Source organism: Canis lupus, chromosome 11 (assembly GCF_048164855.1).
Source record: "Canis lupus baileyi chromosome 11, mCanLup2.hap1, whole genome shotgun sequence".
NCBI classification, from domain to species: domain Eukaryota; kingdom Metazoa; phylum Chordata; class Mammalia; order Carnivora; family Canidae; genus Canis; species Canis lupus.
In genome coordinates this window covers 71,244,234-71,265,204 of record NC_132848.1, presented here as the reverse complement: position 1 = coordinate 71,265,204, position 20,971 = coordinate 71,244,234, and the positions used below count along the sequence as shown (strand labels likewise).

Here is a 20,971-nt window from a genome sequence, read left to right as displayed (position 1 = left end):
GATATACGCAGCAAGAGAAAGACGATGAATGTCTTTCCATACGTCATGACTGTCTTTCTCAAAAAGATAAACAACCCCAAAATATCGAGGGGTGGAAGCCAGGCATGGAACAGCACCTAATACACGAGTCTATTCTGGAAAGTTCAAAAGCAGGTAAAGGGGGCACCCTGGGGGACTCAGTGGTTGAGCATCTGGCCTTGGCTCAGATTGTGATCCCAGGGTCCTGGGATCGAGTCCCACGTCGGGCTTCCTGCACGGAGCCTGTTTCTCCCTCTGCCTGTGTCTCTGCCTCTCTCTCTGTGTCTCTCATAAATAAATAAATAAGTAAATAAATAAGTAAATAAATAAATAAATAAATAAATAAATAAATAAATAAATTCTTTAAAAAAGAAAAGCCGGTAAAGGTCATCTGTGCTCTCAGGCGGTGAGGTAAGGGGTAGCTCGGGTGACCAGAGGCCTCCCTGTTCCCTGGCCCGCTGCTGATGACCAGGGTGTCCACCGCCAGCCGAGTCACTGAGCTGTGCCCCCGCGTGGGCTGCGCTTCCTCCGTGAGAAGCCACCAGCAGGCAAGCACCCCGGGGTGGCAGCGCTGCACTTCCGTAGCGCGGGGACAGCTGCAGTGACCCGGGCTGACCGGCGCCTCCCAGGTGCTCCAGGAAAGGTGTCGTCAGAACAAAGCTGGGGGCTCACGGAGCGGGTTGCAGGCTCCTCTGAGCGGCGGCCCCACGACCGCAGCGCGTAGGCCCTTCCAGGAACCAAGCCGTAGGGCCACGACTGCACTGATTTTGGAGAACTTGGTGCATTTTCATGCTCGGAAGAAAATTATGTCATAAGATGCTGGGTAAAAGGAACTGATTCTTAAAATGTCATTTCTTTCTTTTTAAAAATAACACGTTGCTTGATTTTACCAAGAAAATACAAAAGCACAGGCCTTTGGCACGTCAGGGCCCGTTCCCCCAGGTCCCAGCCTCCCGGCCCTCCCAGGGCCTTGGCTTGAGGGTCCCAGGATGCTTTAGCGCCACGCCAGAGGCTGCCGTGTCCCGGCTGGGCTGGTGGATCCCCCGGGGCGCACACCTAGGACAGCTCGCGGAGCTGCGTGCCCAAATGAGTGGTACCTTTGCGTGTAATAGAAATGGTATTTAAATGAGAGAGAGACAGAGAGAGAGAGAGAAAGAGAAAAAGAGAGATAGAGAGACAGAGAGAGAGAGAGAAAGAGACAGAGAGACAGAGAGACAGAGAGAGAGGGCACATGCGCATGAGTGGGGCGGGGAGAGGGAGAGACAGAGGGACGAGCACACGCTCCCTGAGCTCAGACCCAACTTGCTCCCCGCAGGTAGATCCCTGACCCCGGACCCAAGATCCTGACCTGAGCTGAAGCCGGATCCTCGAGCCACTGCCAGCCTCGAGCCACTGAAGCCCCCCCCCGCCCCCCCCCGCCCACGGATCAACAGGGCCCTTGCTACTTCCCAGGGGTACTAGTTCTCGGGGCGCTGGGTCCCCGCAGCCTGACCCGTTCTCCTGAATTTCACTCCCACAGACTGAAACAGAATCAGTGCACAAGACAGGAAAGGGCCCGAGGGCTCGGTGGGTGTGACAACTGTCACTCAGTGGAACCAAATGGCAGGACGCCATGGTCACTTGTTTCCCCATCACGTGCTCAGGAAGCTGGGCCGACCCAGAGCGCTCCCCGCACGGGCAACCCGGCTCCCTGCACCCTGGGCCCTGGGTCCCTGCAGCTCTGCACCCTGTTCCCTACGGTCCTGTTCCCTGCTCTCTGCTCCCCACGGCCCTGCACCCTGCGGTCCTGCTCCCTGCTCCCTTCTCCCTGCAGCCTGTGGTCCTGCATCCTGCGGCCGGCTCCCTGCTTGGGGTGGTCCTGCACCCTGCACCCCACGGCCCTGCACCCTGCACCCTGCAGTCCTGCCCCCTGCTCCCTGTGGCCCTGCTCCCTGCGCCCCGGGTCCCTGTGCCCTGCAGTCCTGCACCCCGCCGCCGGCTCCTTGCTCCCCGTGGCCCTGCACCCTGCACCCCACGGCCCTGCACCCCGGGGCAGCTCCCTCCTGGGCTGAGGCCTCGGGCAGGTGCTTCCAGGCGGGGGCGGCTGCCCTCTAGCGGCGGGTGGGCGCGGGAGGCCCAGGCTGCCCTCTAGCACCGGGTCCCTGCTCAGCGGGGGCCTGCTTCTCCCTGGGCCCCTGTCTCTGTGTCTCAGAAATAAATAAATAAAGGCTTAAAAAATATCCAGATCTTTTGCTTTCTAGCTCAACTCTATTTTCATCCTCTCTTGTTATTTTGCCTGTTGTTTTGGACAAATTATTGATTAAAAGTACCCGTTTCCTACTGAAGACCCATGACAGGAATGTAATAAAGGTTTTTCTGTAAAAGAGCAGGGGAGGCTGAGGTGTCTGGATTCGTCTTCATTAACTAGTAAAATCTTTCCTATACTTGGGATTTCAACAATCTCGATTGACTTTTAAACAATGTTTTACTTATTTATCTGAGAGAGAGAGAGAGAGCGAGAGCACATGAGGCAGGTGAGGGGCAGAGGGAGAAGCAGGCTGCCCGGCGCAGGACTCGATCCCAGGACCCCGGGGTCACGGCCTGGGCCGAGGGCCGAGCTCAGCGGACAGACCCCCCGGCGTCCTGGACTGACCTTGTACGTGTGCAGATTTGATCCCGCTGCTCGGTGTAGCCCCGTCCACGGCCTGCGGGTCCGGCTCTGTGCCTCCCGGCCCACCCCGACAGGCCTCAGCCCAGGAGCAAGTGGCAGCCGGGCCACCAAGCTGCGCGGGGCCCTGGGGGGTGGCAGGACGCAGACCTAGTGCGGCCAGATCTCCGGAATTCTTAGAGAAGCAGAAACTTGGACATTTTGTGTGAGTTTTACATATTTTTGGATAGATTTTTACTTTTTTTTTAAGGTTACTTATTTTAGAGAGAATGAGAGGGAGCACATGTGAGGGGAGGGGGCAGAGGGAGGAGGAGAGAGAGGGTCCTCCAGCAGCCCCCCCACACCCGGGGCCTGGGCCGGCTCCGTCTCTTGGCCCTGAGACCGTGACCTCGGCCAAAATCCAGCCCGACGCTTAACCTACCACCTACCTGGCCACCCAGGTGCCCCAACGGACTTTACTGTTTTTAGAGAAGCTCGAGGTTCGCAGCAGGGGTGAGCGGTGCATAGAGACTTCCCACGGCCCCTGGGCCCGCGCACGCCCGGCCTCCCCGCCAGGTCACCGGCCTCCACGGCGGAGCAGGTCACCAGGGCCGCCGCTCCCTCTCGGTGCTGTGCGTTCTGAGGCTTTGGACAAACGCGCGGTGACACGTCGCACTTCCACCGCGTCACGCGGGATGCTCTCGCTGCCGGAAAACGCTGTGCACCACGCGGCTAAATTCAACAACCAGTTGGGCCAAAATGAGTGTGAATCTGAGAAAACGGGGTGGGCTGGGTGCTACCCCAGGGCGCAGGGCCCCCAGCCGGCTCCCTGCACGCTTCTCCCGCTTTGCCCGGCCAGGGAGCCTCAACACTGGCTGCACCTGGGGATCACGGGGAGCTGGAGGGGACAAAGGTGGTGTCTGGTCCCGCCCGTCGATGTTCACCTTTAAGGCTCCCCAGGTGATTCTCATGTGCAGCAGGACGGCCTCCCGGCCTCCCTGCCTCCGGCTGTGCCCTCCTCTGGTTAATTTTTCACACGGCAGGAAGGGGAATCTTTTTAAAACATAGGTCTGATCGAGTCTCTATCTTTTTGAGGATGGCAAAGCTGCCATCCTGCTCAAAGCCGTCCCAGGGCTGCCCCTCGGCATCAGGATCAACTCCTCGATGCGCTCCGGGACCCTTCAGGGTCCGAGCCCCGCTGAGCCTCCGGCCTCACCTCGTCCGTCAGCCCGCCCCACCCCGCCCCGCCGTGAGTGCACTTTATTTCACTTACACTGAACTTCTAGAGTCCCCGATGTGCCCCTTCCCTCCCCCGTGAGCCGCCGAGCACGGGCCACCGGAGGGGCGGCTATGACAGTGGTGGGCAGGGCAGCGCTGGAGGGCCGCGGCCGGACGATCCGAGCAGGCGCACGAGGAGGCCAACACCTGTGTCATCCTCACGGACTCGCAAGGCTTCTCGGGGCCGAATTACAGTTACTATGGCTGTTTTCCCTCTCCCCGACCCTCCGACCCTCCGGGGCCTGTCTCGAGGAGGGGAAGCAAACCCTGCACTGAAGCGAATATAATTGAGTCACGCTTTTGAAAAAAAAAAAAATATCCTCTCGCTGCTTGGGTATTTGGGGACGAGGCTCGTTCTTAACCAGGATGAGAGGCTGAGCCCAGCAGCGGCAGTAACGATCCGTTTATCGGATCCGTTCGAATATACTAATATTTGTCGGTCCTTTCCGGTGCGCCTGGCATATTGGGTCTGTCGTGACGAGGAGGGAGCTTCTGCCGTTGGCTAAGGCTGGAAAACCCATCAGCGGTTAGGAAACCGTGTGAAGGGTCGGGGAGAGGGGGGCCAGCTCGGACTTGGAAGAGCGCGGAAAACCGGACCGACGGGGTGACGCCTAATGTGAGTCCCGAGGGCCGCAGAAGCCACTCGGCGCTCTCTGTGTCTCTGTGTCTCTGTGTCTCTGTGTCTCTGTCTCTCTGTGTGTGTGTCTCTCTCTGTCGGATGGGCCTGGTGAAAAGCTGGGAATTTTAGGCAAAGGGGCAGCAGATCTAAAGCTTTCTAGCTAAAGGAAGGTGTGGTGGGTTCCAGAAGGAGGAGCTCACGCTTCTGCAGCCCAAGGCCAGGATTCTGGGCTCCGTCCCAGGGCCCGCCCGTCCTGGCGCTGCGGCTCACGCCCGGGGACTGCGGGGGACAGCGGGGCTGGCACCACCTGAGGAGGCTCCGTATAGCTTGGCTTCTGGCTCGTTGCCTCCCCCGAGTCTCCTCAGAGACGGTGGGAAAGAGGGGAGGGGAGCAGGAGGCGCGGGAGGCCGGGGAGGTCCGGATCTCTCATTTCCCTAGTGATTAATGACGTTGAAGACTCCTGCGTATGCTTATTAGCCATTTGAATGTCTTCTCTGATGAAACGTCTCCTCAAGTCTTTTGCCTGTTTTTTATTGGGTTGTTGGTCTCGTGTTATTACCTTGTAGGAGTTCTTTGTGTGCTCTGGGTACTAGTCCTTCATCAGACGTATGATTTGCAAATATTTTCTCCCGGTCTACTTGTATTTGCATTTTCTTAGTGATGTCCGTTGAAGTGCAAACATCTTGACTTTTTCATTATTTGTTTTTAAATATTTTATTTATTTATTTATTTAGAGAGAGAACACGAGTGGGCAAAGTGGCAGAGGGAGATGGAGAGAATCTCAAGCAGACTCCCAGCCGAGTGAGGAGCTGGACTCAGGGCTTGATCCCATAACCGTGGGATCACGACCTGAGCCAAAATCAAGAGACGCTCAAACGACCCACCCAGGTGCCCTCGAAATGTTAACTTTTTAAATTGATATACATAATTCACACGCCATAAAATTTGTCCTTTAAAGTGTACAATTATATGGGTTTTTTTTTAGAGAGGCAGTGGGGCCGGGTAGAGGGAAAGGGAGAGAGAATCTTAGGCTCCTTGCAGGGCTTGATCTCATGACCTTGAGATCATGACCTGAGCTGAAATAAAAAGTCAGACACTTATCGACTGAGCCAACACAGGTGCCCCCCTGTGGTGTTCAGCGTGGCCGCCAGGTCGTGCAACCACCACCACTATCTAATTCCAGAACATTTTCAGCATCCCAAAAAGAAACCCCTTACCCATTAGCAGTCACTCCCATTCCTTCCTTTTCCCACCCCCTGAACCACTAATTTATATTCTGTCTCCATGGATTTGTTTATTCTAGACATTTCTTATAAATGGAGATTACACTTTCCGGTCCTATAGCGCTCTCGCAAGTGGGTTCCTAAAACCCGCCAGACTTAATGCAAGAAGCGTGGCAAGCACCAACCCCACAGAGTGACACGGAACAAGGAAGGCGGAGACTCTCTTTACGCCCAGGGGAGGCGGCATTACAGCAGGAAGCAGTGGCTACGGTAGGCAGACTAAGTCAATTTTCTGGAAAAAAAGGCTAAAACTACAAAGAGGATTGTGCTGAAGCTGGAGTGTTGAGCCCAATTGCAGATCCAAGAGCGTGCGGCTACTAAGAGATGCAAGCATTTTGACCTGGGAGGGCCGAGTGATCCAGTCCTAAGCTTCATATTTTGTTACAGTATGAAGAAAATAAAATCTTGAGGTTATGTTTAAAAAAATCAATGGAGTATTGTAATATGTGGACTTCTGTTTCTGGCTGTTTTGCTTAGCATTTGCTCTCAAGGATCGCCCACACTGTCGTCGTATCAATACGCCATTCCTTTTTATGGCTGAGTGATACTCCCCTATATGGATAGGTCACATTGTATTCATCACTCCTCGGATGGTGGGCATTGGGGGTCTGTACCCTTTTTGCTAACGTGAATGCTGCTGTGAACATTAATGTGCAAGTTTTTGCACGCACAGATGTTTTCAATTCTCTTGCATATGTACCTGGGCGTCGAATTGTGAGGCCGTGTTGTAACCCTCTGTTTAACTTTTTGATGGGACGCCCGGGTGGCTCAGCGGTTGAGCGTCTGCCTTCGGCTCAGGGCATGTCCCCGGGGCCGCGGGATCGAGTCCCGTGTCGGGCTCCCCGCATGGAGCCTGCTTCTCCCTTGGCCTGGGTCTCTGCCTCTCTCCCTCTGTGTCTCATGAATAATAAATAAAATCTTAAAATAAAAATAGTATCTTTAAGTGTAATGGCAATTTTGCCCTCATACCAAGGGCCCTAAAAAAAGGAAGGAAGTCATCCAGTATCGTTAGTACTTTCCGTAGCACTTCAATCTAAAGAGGTTCTGGGGAGAAAAGCCGAGGGATTGGGTAACAGGCGGGGTGGATGAAGCAACGTGACCGCAGGGGCCTTGAAGCCAAAGTAAGTGTTCGGTGAGGCTGTGCGGCACAGGAGGCCGCCGGCGGGAAGCAGCGCCTGGCAATTCCTGGAGGACGGAAGGCCCAGACGTCGAGTATTCGACGTCCAGGGTGAGATCCCTGGACTCAGAAAATAACTGTGGCTGATGCTTGGGAAGCCGAGGCCTCTGTTGCCCCCTTTTGCAGTGCAGGGATGACAGCCAGGGCTGCTGCTGCGGGGGAGGCAGCGGGGGTGCTGGGCGGTGGTGTGAGGGCGCTGGGCCCCCGCCTCTCCGCAGGCTGTGCTGGCCTGGGTGCTCCCCCGAGGAAGGCGAATCACAAAACGGATGGACTTTTTTTTTTTAAGATTTTATTTATTTGAGAGAGAGAGAGAGCGCACAAGCAGGGGGAGGGGCAGAGGGAGAAGCAGCCCCCCCATGGAGCAGGGAGCCCTAGGACCCCGGGGTCCCAATCTGAGCCAAAGGCAGGCGCTCAACCCCTGAGCCCCCCAGGTGCCCTCATCTATGACTTAAAAAAAAAATCAGGGAATCCCTGGGTGGCGCAGCGGTTGAGCGCCTGCCTTTGGCCCAGGGCGCGATCCTGGAGACCCGGGATCGAGTCCCACGTCAGGCTCCCGGTGCATGGAGCCTGCTTCTCCCTCTGCCTGTGTCTCTGCCTCTCTCTCTCTCACTGTGTGCCTATCATAAATAAATAAAAAATAAAAAAAATCAGTATTATAGTTCTCAGGACTCTTGGTTTTGAGGGACAGAAGTGTCCCTCAAATGTATTAACTCACATAAGTAAGGACTGGATGGAGGCAGCTTCAGGAACGGCTGGATCCAGACACTTAACTGATGTTATCACTCTCTGCCTCTACACACACACACACACACACACACAGAGGTATTTTGTCTTGTTACGAGTTGATTTCACTCTCTCTTGTGAAGGAAAATGTAGTCAAGGGAGCTCCAGGCTTACATACACTCTGGTCACCCCAGGAGGAGAATGGAGTCTTCTTTCTCCTGGATTCAGCTTATAAAAATTATGGGAGACTCTAAGATGAGCTTGGCTGTAGTCGTGTAGCCAGCCATTGGCTTGGGCAGGAGGGGAAACGTCGTGATTGACCAGGGAGGGACTGTCCCTTACGCCTCGGGGAGGGGGAATGTGTACTCCGTTTGTTGGGGAACCTTCTCCAATAAAAGAGAACTGTCCTCAGGAGGAGGGAGTCGACCGCCAACGCCCACTACAAGGAGCTGCTCATCCCTCCCTCCCACTCCTTCCGGGCCCTGTTGTCCTCCGTGCAGAGGGAGGCAGAGGCTCCAGTGGAGCACAAAACAGATTTCCGGGCCAGACATAGATCCGGTTACTGGCTTTATAATGACTACGTCACCTGGAGGAGGCTTTAGGCCTGATTGTGCCTTTACTTTCTCATCTACCCAATATTTTAGGATCGGTGTGAGGACCAAGACAACACAGGTCGAGTACCTGGCACACGGTAGGTGCCAATAGTAGTCCTACCTGAGACTTGCCTGTACTTGCCCATCTCCTCCTCCCAGGCCATGAATTACCTTTAGGCAGAGCCTTGTTTTCAGTGCAATAAAATTCAGTTATAAGAGCGTATCTCAACTATGTCACAGACGTGTGTGTGTGCACGCGCCCGCGCCAGGGTTGCCATAACAAGTACCAGAGACCATGTGACCTGAGTAACAGAAATTTATGTTTTAGAGTTCTGGAGGCTAAAAGTGGAGACGTTGGCAGGGTCGGTGTCGTCTGAAGACTCCCTCTTTGGCTGGTGGGCGGCCTTGTCTGCGTTCACGGGGTCCTCCCTGTGGTGTGTCCCGTACCCTTCCTGTGAGGACCCCCTGCATCCTGAATTGGAGCCCACCCTGATGACCTCATTCTAACCTAGTCACCCCTCTGAAGGCCCTGTCTCCAAACAGGCGCTTTCTGACGTTCGGGAGGTCAGCACGTCCACGTGTGAATGGGGGGGGGGGGGGACACAATTCAGACCAGGGGCTGGAGGCTGAGGGCCAGCGGGTCCTGCCCTTCCCAGGCCTGGCTTCATGAGGACGGGCCATCGCCTTTACCGTCCCCTCTTTTCTGGACTCCTGAAGCGCCTCCACGTCCGTGGTCTGATTGTCCCGCGTCATCCCAAGCGGCCCTGGATTCCACTTCAGGGGCACAGGTACCAGGGCTTCGGAGAAGCTGAACCAAGCAGGGGCCGGGGGGTGGGGGGTGGGGGTGGGGGTGGGGGTGGGGGGGTGGGGCCGCACCCCCCTGCTCCGCATCCGCCCGAGGGCCTGGCTGGGGCGGGGCTCAGGCCGGACCAGGGCCGCCCTCCCTGCGACTCGGCTCAGCGGGGGTCCCGGTCCCGCCCGGCCCGCCTCACCCCTGCAGGTGCCCGGGGCCGCGCAGGTGACAGGTGCGCCCGGGCCTCCTGCGGGGACGCTCGGAGCCGGCCTGGTCCCGCGGGGCGTGGGCAGTGGGGGGGGGGGTCGGGGCCCGCAGCGCCCCCCGCCCCCGCCCCGGACTCGGCACAGCCCCGCAGGTGCCCCCAGCTCCGCGGCCCGGGGCCCAGGGCGGGGCCGTCCCAGCGGGGTGCGCGGGGTGCGCGGGGTGCGCGGGGACCCGGGCCGGCGGGCGCAGCGGCTGGTGGGGGTCACGCCCCGAGCGCCCCGCAGGCTCAGAGGTCTCCGGGCCCGCAGTCCCGGGAGCTCCGCGGGGCGAGGATGGGGCCGGAGGTGTCTCGGGGCAGCGCAGGACGTGGCGCTGGGGGGGGGGGGGGCGGGTGCTGCTCGTCCCGCTGCGGGCTCCCCCTGCCCCGGCAGCCGCGCCGCCCTGGTGCTCCCTGCGGGGTGCGTGCGGGGGTGTGCGCGTGCCTGTGTGTGCACGTGCGCGTGTGCGCGTGTCTGTGCGTGTGTGTGTGTGTGTGTGCGCGTGCGAGCCGCGCCGCGGAGCCTCCGGAGCCCGGGCCGCCGAGGAGGAGCGGGAGGAGCGGGGAGCCCCGGGGCGTCCGTGCGTCCTTCGCCTCGGCCCCCGCCCCGTGACCGCCCCCTCCCGGCGCCCGGGACCAGGAGGCCGCTCGGCTCGGCTCGGCTCGGCTCGGCTCGGCTCGGCTCGGCTCGGCTCGGCTCGGCTCGGCTCGGCTCGGGCTCCGTCGCCCTTGGCCGTGACCCGGGCCGCGCCCTCGGGGCCCTGCTCCGCGCCGGCCGTGGGGCCTGCGGACGTTCTCTCCTGTGACCCGGGGCGTGACCCGGGCCGGATCGAGGCCCGCGGGGGGCTCCTGGGGGCCCGCTGCTCCCTCGGCCTCTCTCTCTCATGAATAAATAAAATATTTGGGGAAAAAAATTCTCTCTCTCTCCTCTCCCTCGGCCCCTCCCCTGTCTCTCTCTCTCTCAAAATAAATAAAATAAAAAACCTTTACGAAAAGCCAAACTGGAGATGCCATCCCTAACACCCGTCCTTCCGTTCTTCTTTATGAGAGGGTCGGTAGGTCTCCTGGCTTTTCCGAATTTTAATTTCTGGCCACAGCAACTTCTTGCAAGATACATCCACGAAGGCAAGCGAAACAAAGGCAATAATGAACTGCTGGGACTTCATCAATATAAAAGGCTTCTGCACAGCAAAGGAAACAGTCACCAAAACTGAAAGACAACCGACAGGATGGGAGAAGATATTTGCAAACAACACATCAGAGAAAGGGCTGGTGTCCAACATCTACAAAGAACTGATTAAACCCAACAGCAAAGAAACAATCCAATCACGAAATGGGCAAAAGACATGAACAGAAATGTCACTGAGGAAGACACAGACATGGCCAACAAGCACATGAGAAAATGCTCCACCTCCCTGGCCATCAGGGAGATACAGACCAAAACCACGATGAGGGCAGCCCACGATGAGGACTTCATAGTGTGGCGCCGCCTTCAGCCCAGGGCGTGACCCCGGGGTCCCAGGATCGAGTCCCACGTAGGGCTCCCTGCATGGAGCCTGCTTCTCCCTCTGCCTCTCTCTCTCTCTCTCTCATTTTCTCTCTCTGTCTCATGAATAAATAAATAAAATCTTAAAATAAAACAAAACCACAGTGAGATCCCACCTCACCCCAGTGAGAATGGGGGAAATTAACAAGGCAGGAAACCACACATGTTGGAGAGGATGTGGAGAGAGGGGAGCCCTCCTGCACTGTTGTTGGGAAGGTGACCTGGTGCAGCCACTCTGGAAAACTATGTGGAGGTTCCTCAAAGAGTTAAAAATAGACCTGTCCTACGACCCAGCAATTGCACTGCTGAGGATTTACCCCAAAGATATGGATGCAGTGAAACACTGGGACACCTGCACCCCAGTGTCTATAGCAGCAATGTCCACAGTAGCCAAACTGTGGAAGGAGCCTCAGTGTCCATTGAATTTTAATTTCTTCATTCATAGGATGGAAATAAAAATACAGCCTCCTTGCCTTTTGTGGATACAGATGAAAAGGCCCAGAATGTTTTAACCATTGCAAATGTGTTACATTTTTCTAGAGTTTCCCAGTTGGATTCAGTTAGGATCATGACTGGTATGGTTGCCTCCCCTAGGCTGAGAGGAAAAATGCCACCATTAACCTTTAATTATTCACCACAAATCCGAAGGAAAAGTCCTTGGCCCAAGTCTTAATGGAGCTATTAAAGCTACTTTCCTACTTAGAACTTCAACAGCTGGTAATAAGCTGGTTTAAATAACCTAGTACTGGGCAGCCTGGGTGGCTCAGCGGTTTAGCGCCACCTTCAGTCCTGGGCATTGATCCTGGAGACTCGGGATCGAATCCCATGTCAGGCTCCCTGCATGGAGCCTGCTTCTCCCTCTGCCTGTGTCTCTGGGTCTCTCATGAATAAACAAAATTTTTAATAAATAAATAACCTAGTACTTTTTTCTATTACTCTTCTCCATAGACTATGAAGGACCAAGAGTGAACCTTCCCTACTAATGCATGTTGGGAAGGTGCCAAACTTCTTCACCTTCTTGTTTTCTTGGTTTACTTTTTCCTCCTACTGTTCTCACTTGGTTGTATTGCTGGGGGGTGTATGCACGCACATGTACACGTGTGTGTAGGAATGCATGTGCGTGGTCTGTTTAGAGGAAGACAGACTTTGGAAGCACAGAATGGTAACATATGGTGTGTAACACCTCCCCCCACACACACCTGAAACACACACCCCAGGAAAAGGAAAGACCGAGAGAATAAACAAGAAAGAAGTGAAAATAAATTGAGACAAAAACAGGCAACACAAAAAAGCCTATGTACAAAAGCCAAGTCTTTCCTTTTCTCAATTTCATGTTCTCCTTTTTCCTTTTTTTTTTTTTTTTACTGAATTCAGGATTTTTTCCTTCTCACTTCTATAGGTCTCTTTTCTCTCTGTATGCTCTTATTAACTCAACCTCATTAACACTTCCAAAACCAGAAGTCATCATCCTGACACCATTTGCTGCACTCAAGTCCTACTTCTCTCTCTGAATGGATCCCCCATCTGTTCTCAGGTTCCACTTTGGATCAGCTGCCCAAGTTAAAACAAACAAACAAACAAAAACAACTCAGAATCATTCTTTATTTTTAAAGCCTGCTTTATCAAGATCTAACTCATATATGAGAAAACTCATATTTAAGTGTATGGTTTAATGCATTTTTAAATAAACGTGTACAGTCAAATAACCACCACTATAATCAAGACATAATGATTACGTTTAATATGTTCATCATTCCAGAAAGTTTTCTTTCTATCACCACATTTTTGCCTTTCCTAGAATGTCATATAAATGGAATTAAATTGTGGGTAGCTTTTTGTGCCTGGCTTCTCTTGTCAGCACACTGCTTTTTAAATTTGCCTATGTTGTTGCATGGATTGGTAGCTCATTCATTTTTATTGCTGAGAAACATTGCACTGTACAGGGACATTGCAATTGTTTGTGTATCCACTCACCTGTTGATAGACGTGTGCATTGTTCTCAGGGGTTATTATAAATGAAGTGTTATGAGTGTTCACATATAGGTCTTTGTGTGGACATGTATTCTCACTTCTCTTGGGAGTAGAACTTTTTTCATTTCTAGGAAGAGAATTGTTGGGTTGGATGGTAAGTGTAGTTGAACCCTTATAAGAAATGAATAAACTGTTTTCCAAAGAGGGTGCATCATTTCCATCCCCACCAGCAGCAATATATGAGACTTCCAGTTGCTCCATATCATCATCAATACCTTGTACTGTCCGTTTCTTTAAATTTTAGCCATTTTTGTGGATGTGTAGTATTGCCTCCTTGTCCTTTTATATTTCTCAGATGACTAATATTGTTGAACATATTTTCATGTGTTTATTTGCCTTAAGTATAGCTTCTTTGGTAAATTGTCCACATTCTCTGCCCACTTAAAGATTGGGTTGTTTTCTTATTGATTTTTTAAGAACTCTTTACATATTCTGGATATAAGTCCTCTATCAGATACATATTTTGCCTATAGAAATAACCTGAAATTCGAAGAGAAATGGATGAGGTTTTCCTAACAATGTTAGGTACAGTTATGATGGAATTGGAAACAAGTTACAATCTAATAAAAGGGAAACTTTCCATTTCTTTATAATGTAAAGGAATATTTTACAGTCATTTAATAGTAAAAATTTAAAGATTTGGAGACATTTTGATATAATTTTAAGCAGAAAATAAAATTATGTATAATATCAGCCATGCATGAAAAAAGCCTCAAAGTATATTATACACTGAAATAATAAGAATCGTAATACCTAAGAGGTAGGATGATGTCTGGTGTTTAAATTTTCTATACATTTCTATAGTTTTCAAGATTTATACAGCAAGCATGCCTTAGTTAAAAATGGAAAAGCATCTCATAAAAAAAAGTACATGGTTCAGCAGTAGTTGATGCTTCCTTTACAGGCTCACTTGATTTGTGATACATTAGTAACCAAGTGAGTTAGCTAATTCCTTAACAGACCACCCCAAAGCTTTGAACTCTAATTCCAGCTCCGTCCTTGAACTCCAGGCAGTTTTCCTTCCCGTCTAGAACGCGATTCAGGACTGTGAAGTACAAGCAAGGCCGCCATGCAGCTTTCCAAGGAACCGCTCCCCAGGTGTGTGCTCTACAACATGCAAAAGCTCCTGAGCTTATTTACATTCAGTGGCTTGGGAAGTCCTTGAGAGAGGTAAGACATTATTTTATTTTTTTAAAGGATTTATTCATTTTATTGGGAGAGAGAGAGTGACAGATAGAGAGAGTATGAGTGGGGAAGAGAGGGAGAAGCAGGCCCCTCGCTGAGCAGCGAGCGCAACTGGGGGCTGCATCCCAGGACCCCAGGATCTTGACCTGAGCTGAAGGCAGATGCTTAACTCCCTGAGCCCCTCTGGCGCCCCCAGACATGACTTCAATGCTTAGAAGACAGAGTATCTGTGTTTCAGTCAGTAGAGAATGAGACCAAAGAGACACGGACTCAGAGAGCTAGAGGGAAAGCAGTGTGGGCAGAGAAGAGGCTTGGGTTGAAGAAAATACTGGAGCTAACAACAGGATGGTTGGGAGGGAAAGAGGAAACGGAGGAGAGAACAGAGAATGGAAGCAACCAGGTTTCCGGACTGAGAAAGGTCCGACTTTGAATCAGAACTTTGTAGATACATTTTGCACCTGCGAAGTCTTAGCCTGCAAATAATCGGTAACCTTTTACTCATTTTCATTTCTAGTTCTGAAGTTATTTGTTCTCTTATGAACACTGGAAAGAAAGTACATTTACTACTGGGTTTATTGAGAGGAAAGAACTCCGATGTCCCTGTAGGGATTACTCTCGGAAGAAGGCAATTTCCTAAGGTAAAATATCCTGAGAAGGTCAGTGATTCGGCTGATAGCAGAGATATTTTTGAACCTGGTCAATTCTTTTTCCTAAGGCAGGCACAGTATATATGTTGGCTGATGAGTCATCCATGAAACCAAGAAATAACATTCAAATGATTACTCAGAAGATCCAGTAGAGGTTTGTTTTTTGGTAGCCAACAAAGTCTAATTTTTTTCTTTGAAGCTTGATAAGATGGAAATGCAAAGGGCCAAGAATAACCCACACAATGTAAAGAAGAACCAAGTGGGAGGACTTCCTTTACTGGATATTTACATGCACTATAAATAATTTTGGCACAAGGATGGACATACTGACCAGTGAAATAGAATAGAAGTCTGGAAAGAGATCCATGTGTATATGGATATTTTATTTATGACAAAAAAAAAAGGCACTGCAAAAAAAAAAGGCACCGCAAAGCAGTAAAGAAAATATAATTTTTTCAATATATGGTGCTGGGACAATTGGATAATTATTAGGGGAAACTTGACCCTGACCTTACACCACACCTAAAAATTCATTCTACACATATCATAGACAAAAATGTAAAAGGCAAAATAAAGCTTCTAGAGGACGATATTAAACAAAAGCTTCGTGACTTCAAGGTAGGGAAAGATGATTTAATAAGTACTAGCCATATAGAAAAGATTGATATATTTGAGTACATTAAAATTCAAAACTTCATTAAAGGTAAGGAAAGATTTTTTAAGATTTTTTTTTTTTTGAGAGTGTGTGCATATTCACGACAGCAGTGGGGAGGTGGGGAAGGTGCAGAAAGAGAAGACTCTTAAGCAGGCTCCATGCTCAGTGCAGAGCCCTACATGGGGCTTGATCTCACAATCCTGAAATCATGACCTGAGTGAAAATCAAGAGTCAGACACTCAACCAACTGAGCCAGGCAGGCACCATGGAAAGATTTTTAAAACAGGACACAAAAGAACTAATTATAAAGAAAAAGACGGGTAAATTTGACATTTATTTAACATTAAAATTTAATATTAGTATTACGAATGTCTACTCATTAAAAGATATGGAATGTGGAGAAGATATCTGCAACACCTATCACATACAAAGAGGTCAAGAATGGGATACATAAAGAAATTCTACAAACCAGGGGCACCTGGGGGGGCTCAGCAGTTGAGCGTCTGCCTTCGGACCAGGGCGTGACCCCGGGGTCCTGGGATCGAGTGCCACATCCGGCTCCCCACAGGGAGCCTGCTTCTCCCTCAGCCTGTGTCTCTGCCTCTCTCAGTGTGTCTCTCATGAATAAATAAATAAATGAAATCTTAAAAAAAAATTCTACAAATCAGTAAGAAACGACAGACAGCCAACCCAAAAGAAAAAAATCAGCAAAAGACTTGCACAGATACTTTTTAGGGGGAGAAAGGATATCCAGCGGATAACAGACATATGAAACGATACTTAATCACTAATAATCAGGGCAATGCAAAAACCATAACCAGACACCATTATATACCCACCAGAATGGCTAAAACTAAAAGACCAAACCTGCCAAGTGATGGTGAGGATGTGGACAAGAAACATTCATATGCTGCTAGAGGAGTGTAGATTAGTATGACACTGTAGAAAATTCTGGATAGTATCTAATAAAATCAAAGTTATACATAACCTATGTCACATATAAATAAGAGTATCATTTATAGGAAGTATACCCAACAAAAATATGTGTACCTATCCTCTACGAGACATATACAAGAATGATCACAGCAGCTCTGTTTGTAAGCATCTCGATCTGGAAACTGCCTCAAAGTCCATCAACAGATGAATGAAGACAGAAATAGCGGGATATTCATGCAGTACAGTGTGTTATTAAGCAAAGTAAAAGAATAGCAAGAGCTACACACAATAACCTGTGTGAATCTTAAAAACACATTGTTGCATAAAAGAGGCTAGATCCACAAGAACCTGTATGGCATAATTCCATTTATATAAATACAGGCAAAAAAAAAATTACTACTTAGGGTTCCATGCTTAGGAGATAAAACTATAAAGAAAGGCAAGAAAAGAGTTATTCCAGAAGTTAAGGTAATAATTATCTTTGAAAAGTAGTGATTATAGGCAATCGCTTTGGGGATTTCTGGTGTGTTGGCAATGTTGTCACTCTCGGCCTGGGTGTCGCTTTGTGACATGTCATCAAGTTGTGTAAACTTCACCGTTTGTGTTTCAGACAAGCCCAAGAAGAAAAAGCGAGGAAGCCAACAGCCATAGAGGACGGTAGCCACAGACCTGTTTCCTGAGAGGAACCTGAACCTGGGACCCTATGCTTAGATTCTAACAAACTTTCGGGGAACAAATACCTCCCATCTTATACAACGGTTCCTGTGCCAGCATGATCTTATAACAGAGCTAAATAAAACACAAGTTAAGCTCACTTATGAAAAGATTCCAGCATTCTAAATAAAGCACAATTGACCCTTGAACAACATGGGCTTGAACTGCCTGGATCCACTCATTCAGGAGTCGTTTTCTTTTTTTTTCTAATTTTTTAAATGATTTTATTTATTTATTCATTGAGAGACACAGAGAGAGGCAGAGACCCAGGCAGAGGGAGAAGCAGGCTCCATGCGGGGAGCCCGACGTGGGACTCGATCCCGGGTCTCCAGGATCACGCCCTGGGCCGAAGGCAGCACTAAACCTCTGAGCTCCCCGGGCTGCCCAAGGAGTCATTTTCAATGAATATGCGTACAGTACTGTAAAGGTGTTTTCTCTTCCTTATGATTTTTAAAAATAATTTTCTTTTCCCAACCTTTCTTTATTGAAGGAATACAACATCTAATACGTACAACATTCACAATATATGTTAATGGACTATTTATGTTACCGGCGAGGTTTCCAGTGAACAGTAAGCTAGGTTAGTAATTAGCTAAGGTCTTGGGGGGCCAAAAATTATACGCAGATTTTCAACTGCACAGAGGTTGGCAACCCTGTTTCCCTGTTGTTCAAGGGTCAACTCTACTAGTAAGTCAGATCACGCAATTCATCAACAGAATAATAATTATGCCCAAGCAAGATTTATCCCAGGAATGAAAAGATGTTTCAACATCAAAATATCTAGAATGCAATTCATTGGAAAAGCAAAATAAAAGAGGAAGATGATATGATCACTCACTCAGTAGGTGACACAGAAGTAAACATCCACACCACACATAAATGGGGTATTATTCCCGTTTATGAGATATTATTCAGCCATGAAAAAGAATGATGTACTGATACATGGAACCTTGAAAACGTTATGCTAAGTGAAAGAAGCCATACACAGAAGGCCACAAATTGTATGGTTTTATTTATGTGAAATTTCCACAGTAGGCAGATCCATTGAAACATAACCTTCCTTTACCTGTAAAAACAAACAGACAAAAAACAAAAAACAAAAAAACCCCACACACCTCAAGCAGGTGTCATGCCAGAAATGCAAGTATGGACCATTATAGGGGTTGGTTTTAACATGCCATGATATCAACAGAGCAGAGGAGAAAAACAGCACAATCATCTCAGGATGAAATGTCACTTAGCCAGACAGAACATCCACTCCTGCTTAAACAAACAAACCGAAATCAAAACAAAACCCAGGGGATCCCCGGGTGGCTCAGCGGTTTGGCGCCTGCCTTCGGCCCAGGGTGTGATCCTGGAGTCCTGGGATCAAGTCCTGCAGCAGGCTCCCTGCATGGAGCCTGCTTCTCCCTCTGCCTGTGTCTCTGCCTCTGTCTCTCTCTCTCTCAGTCTGTGTCTCTCATGAATAAATAAATAAAATATTAAAAACAAAACAAAACAAAACCCAGAACATCTTAGTATCTTAGGAATAGCTAGATTTTTTTTCTGCCATCATAAAAATCTGGCATCATACTTTAATTTCCATTAAAATAAGGAAGAAGACATCATCATGCCTTAATAATGTTCCAAAAATCTTAACCAGCAGAATTAAGGAACAATTTTAAGAGGTAAAGTGCTTCTTGGGTTGTTCTTCTTTTTGTTAATGGAGGGGAGGGGGACCAAGTGGGAGGGAGAGAGAGCATCTTAAGCAGACTCCAGCTTGGCATGGAGCCGGATGTGTGGCTCCATCTCATGAGCCTGAGATCTATTATTTGAAATGATATTAAAGAATAACTGGAGAGGTACCTGGCTGGCTTGTCAGTGCACCGTGTGAACTCAGGGTTGTGAGTTCAAGCCCCATGTTGGGCATGGAGCCTAGCTAAAAAACAAACAAACAAAAAAGAATAGCTAGAAACCTGAAGACAATAGGTCAAGGAAATACTAGAAAGCTGTGGGAAGTTGCAAGAATGGTTATGCTATTTTGCAGCTCTTCTCAGAAGTGGAGTTTATTTCTCCACATTTTGAATCTGAGTTGGACCATCATCGACTTCCTTAGATTAGTAAACGTGATGCAAGCAGGAACTTGCAGAGTGCTTATGTAATGGAACTCGCCCTCTTTTATAACCGTTTCAAGGAACTTCGATGCCACTACTCTTTTAAAAAAAATTTAAATTCAATTAGCTAACATATAAACCCAGTGCTCATCACATCATATGCCCTCCTTAATGCCCATCACCCAATTACCCCATCCTCCCCGCTGCCTCCCCTTCAGCGACCCTCAGCTTGTTTTCTAGAGTTAAGAGTCTCTCATGGTTTGTTTCCCTCTCTGATTTTTTTCCATTCCATTTTCCCTTCCTTCCCCTTATGATCCTCAGTGCTGTTTCTTACATTCCACATGTGAGTGAAACCATATGATAATTGTCTTTCTCTGATTGACTTATTTTGCTCAGCATAATACCCTCTAGTTCCAACCACATTGATGTACATGGTAAGTATTCATCCTTTCTGATGGCTGAGGAATATTCCATTGTGTGTGTGTGTTTGTGTGTGTGTGTGTATACACACATATATCTCACGTCTTCTTTATTCATTAATCTGTCCATGGACATCTCAGCTCTTTCCATAGTTTGACTATTGTGGACATTGCTGCTATGAGCATTGGGTTGCAGGTGCCTCTTGGGATCATCACATTTGCATCTTTGGGGAAACCACTACTTTTGAATTGAGCCCATGTCAGCCTGCTGGATGGTAAGAGACATGTGGCTAAGTCACCCCACAGCCCTACTGACATGGAACCAGCTACCAAATATATATACGTGTGAGGCCATCCCAGACTAGCTATATTAGCCAAGGTGTTAATTGACTGAAGAGATAAACCCAATTGGCCTAGACCAGAAGAACAACCTGTTGACCCACAGAGATACAAGAAATAACACATGCAAGTTATTTCAAGCTACTAAATTTTGGGGTGGTTATGCAGCAAAAGCTAAGTGGAACAGAAATTATACAAGGATTTATTAAGACGGTTAGCTGCTTTTTGTACATTTACTGTGCAAAATTGATACATTGCTAGAAAATACAGTGGGAGAAAAGATCTCATGTACAATAGCAATACTACCATCAATTTACCTGAAAATAAACTTAACAAGAAATAGGAAGGACCTCAGTAAAGAAAATGTAATATCTCTCTTAAGGGGTATTAGTTCTTGCTAAATTAATCTATAAACATGATCTCAATCAAAATATCAAGAAAATGTTAAACATTAAAAAAAACAATTTTGGGTTTCTGTAGAAATAAACTAGAATCTGAACAGAAAGATATTGAGAAGAGGGTGGTCCAATTAGACATTTAAATACATTTTAAAGTTACAAGAATTAAAAAGTTTGATGCTAGAAAAAATTCAAACAGATCAATGGAATAAAATAGAAAATCCAGAAATAGACTGCAATACACGTGAGATTTTAGTAGATGATAATGGTGACATTTCCACTCCATGAGAGGAAAGATGGATTATTATTAAAAAACAGTGTTGGGACTATTTGGGGGAAAAATTAAGCTGTATAACCCCACTCCTTTCATCAAAATAAATTCCCAAGGGAAAATAATAAAATGTTAAAATGAAACTACAAAAGTAATAGCAATAAAGAAGCCAGATACAAAAGGCCACATATTGTATGATTCCTTTTATAGGAAATGTCCTGGGAACCCATAGAGACAGAAAGTAGATTGCTGACTTGCCAGGGGGTTGGGGAGACACAGAAATGGAGAAGGACAGCTTCATGTATATGAGGTTCCTTTGGGGGTAAAGAAAAAAACTCTAAAATTAGTGGCAATGGTTGCATGACTTTGGAAACATTAAAAAA

General features: G+C 48.7%; 2 long non-coding RNA genes across 2 annotated transcripts; both read left to right on the top strand.

Annotated features, from left to right (window-relative positions):
• Positions 1-4,406: 4,406 nt before the first annotated feature.
• LOC140642343 (uncharacterized) lies at positions 4,407-6,749 on the top strand. The gene is made up of 3 exons (XR_012038818.1): positions 4,407-4,538; positions 5,276-5,429; positions 5,845-6,749. It is a non-coding gene; the product is annotated as an uncharacterized lncRNA (long non-coding RNA).
• Positions 6,750-8,935: 2,186 nt separating this feature from the next.
• On the top strand, positions 8,936-17,251 carry LOC140600434 (uncharacterized). Its single transcript, XR_012003700.1, has 4 exons — positions 8,936-9,105; positions 13,923-14,101; positions 14,631-14,754; positions 16,965-17,251. It is a non-coding gene; the product is annotated as an uncharacterized lncRNA (long non-coding RNA).
• Positions 17,252-20,971: the final 3,720 nt, after the last annotated feature.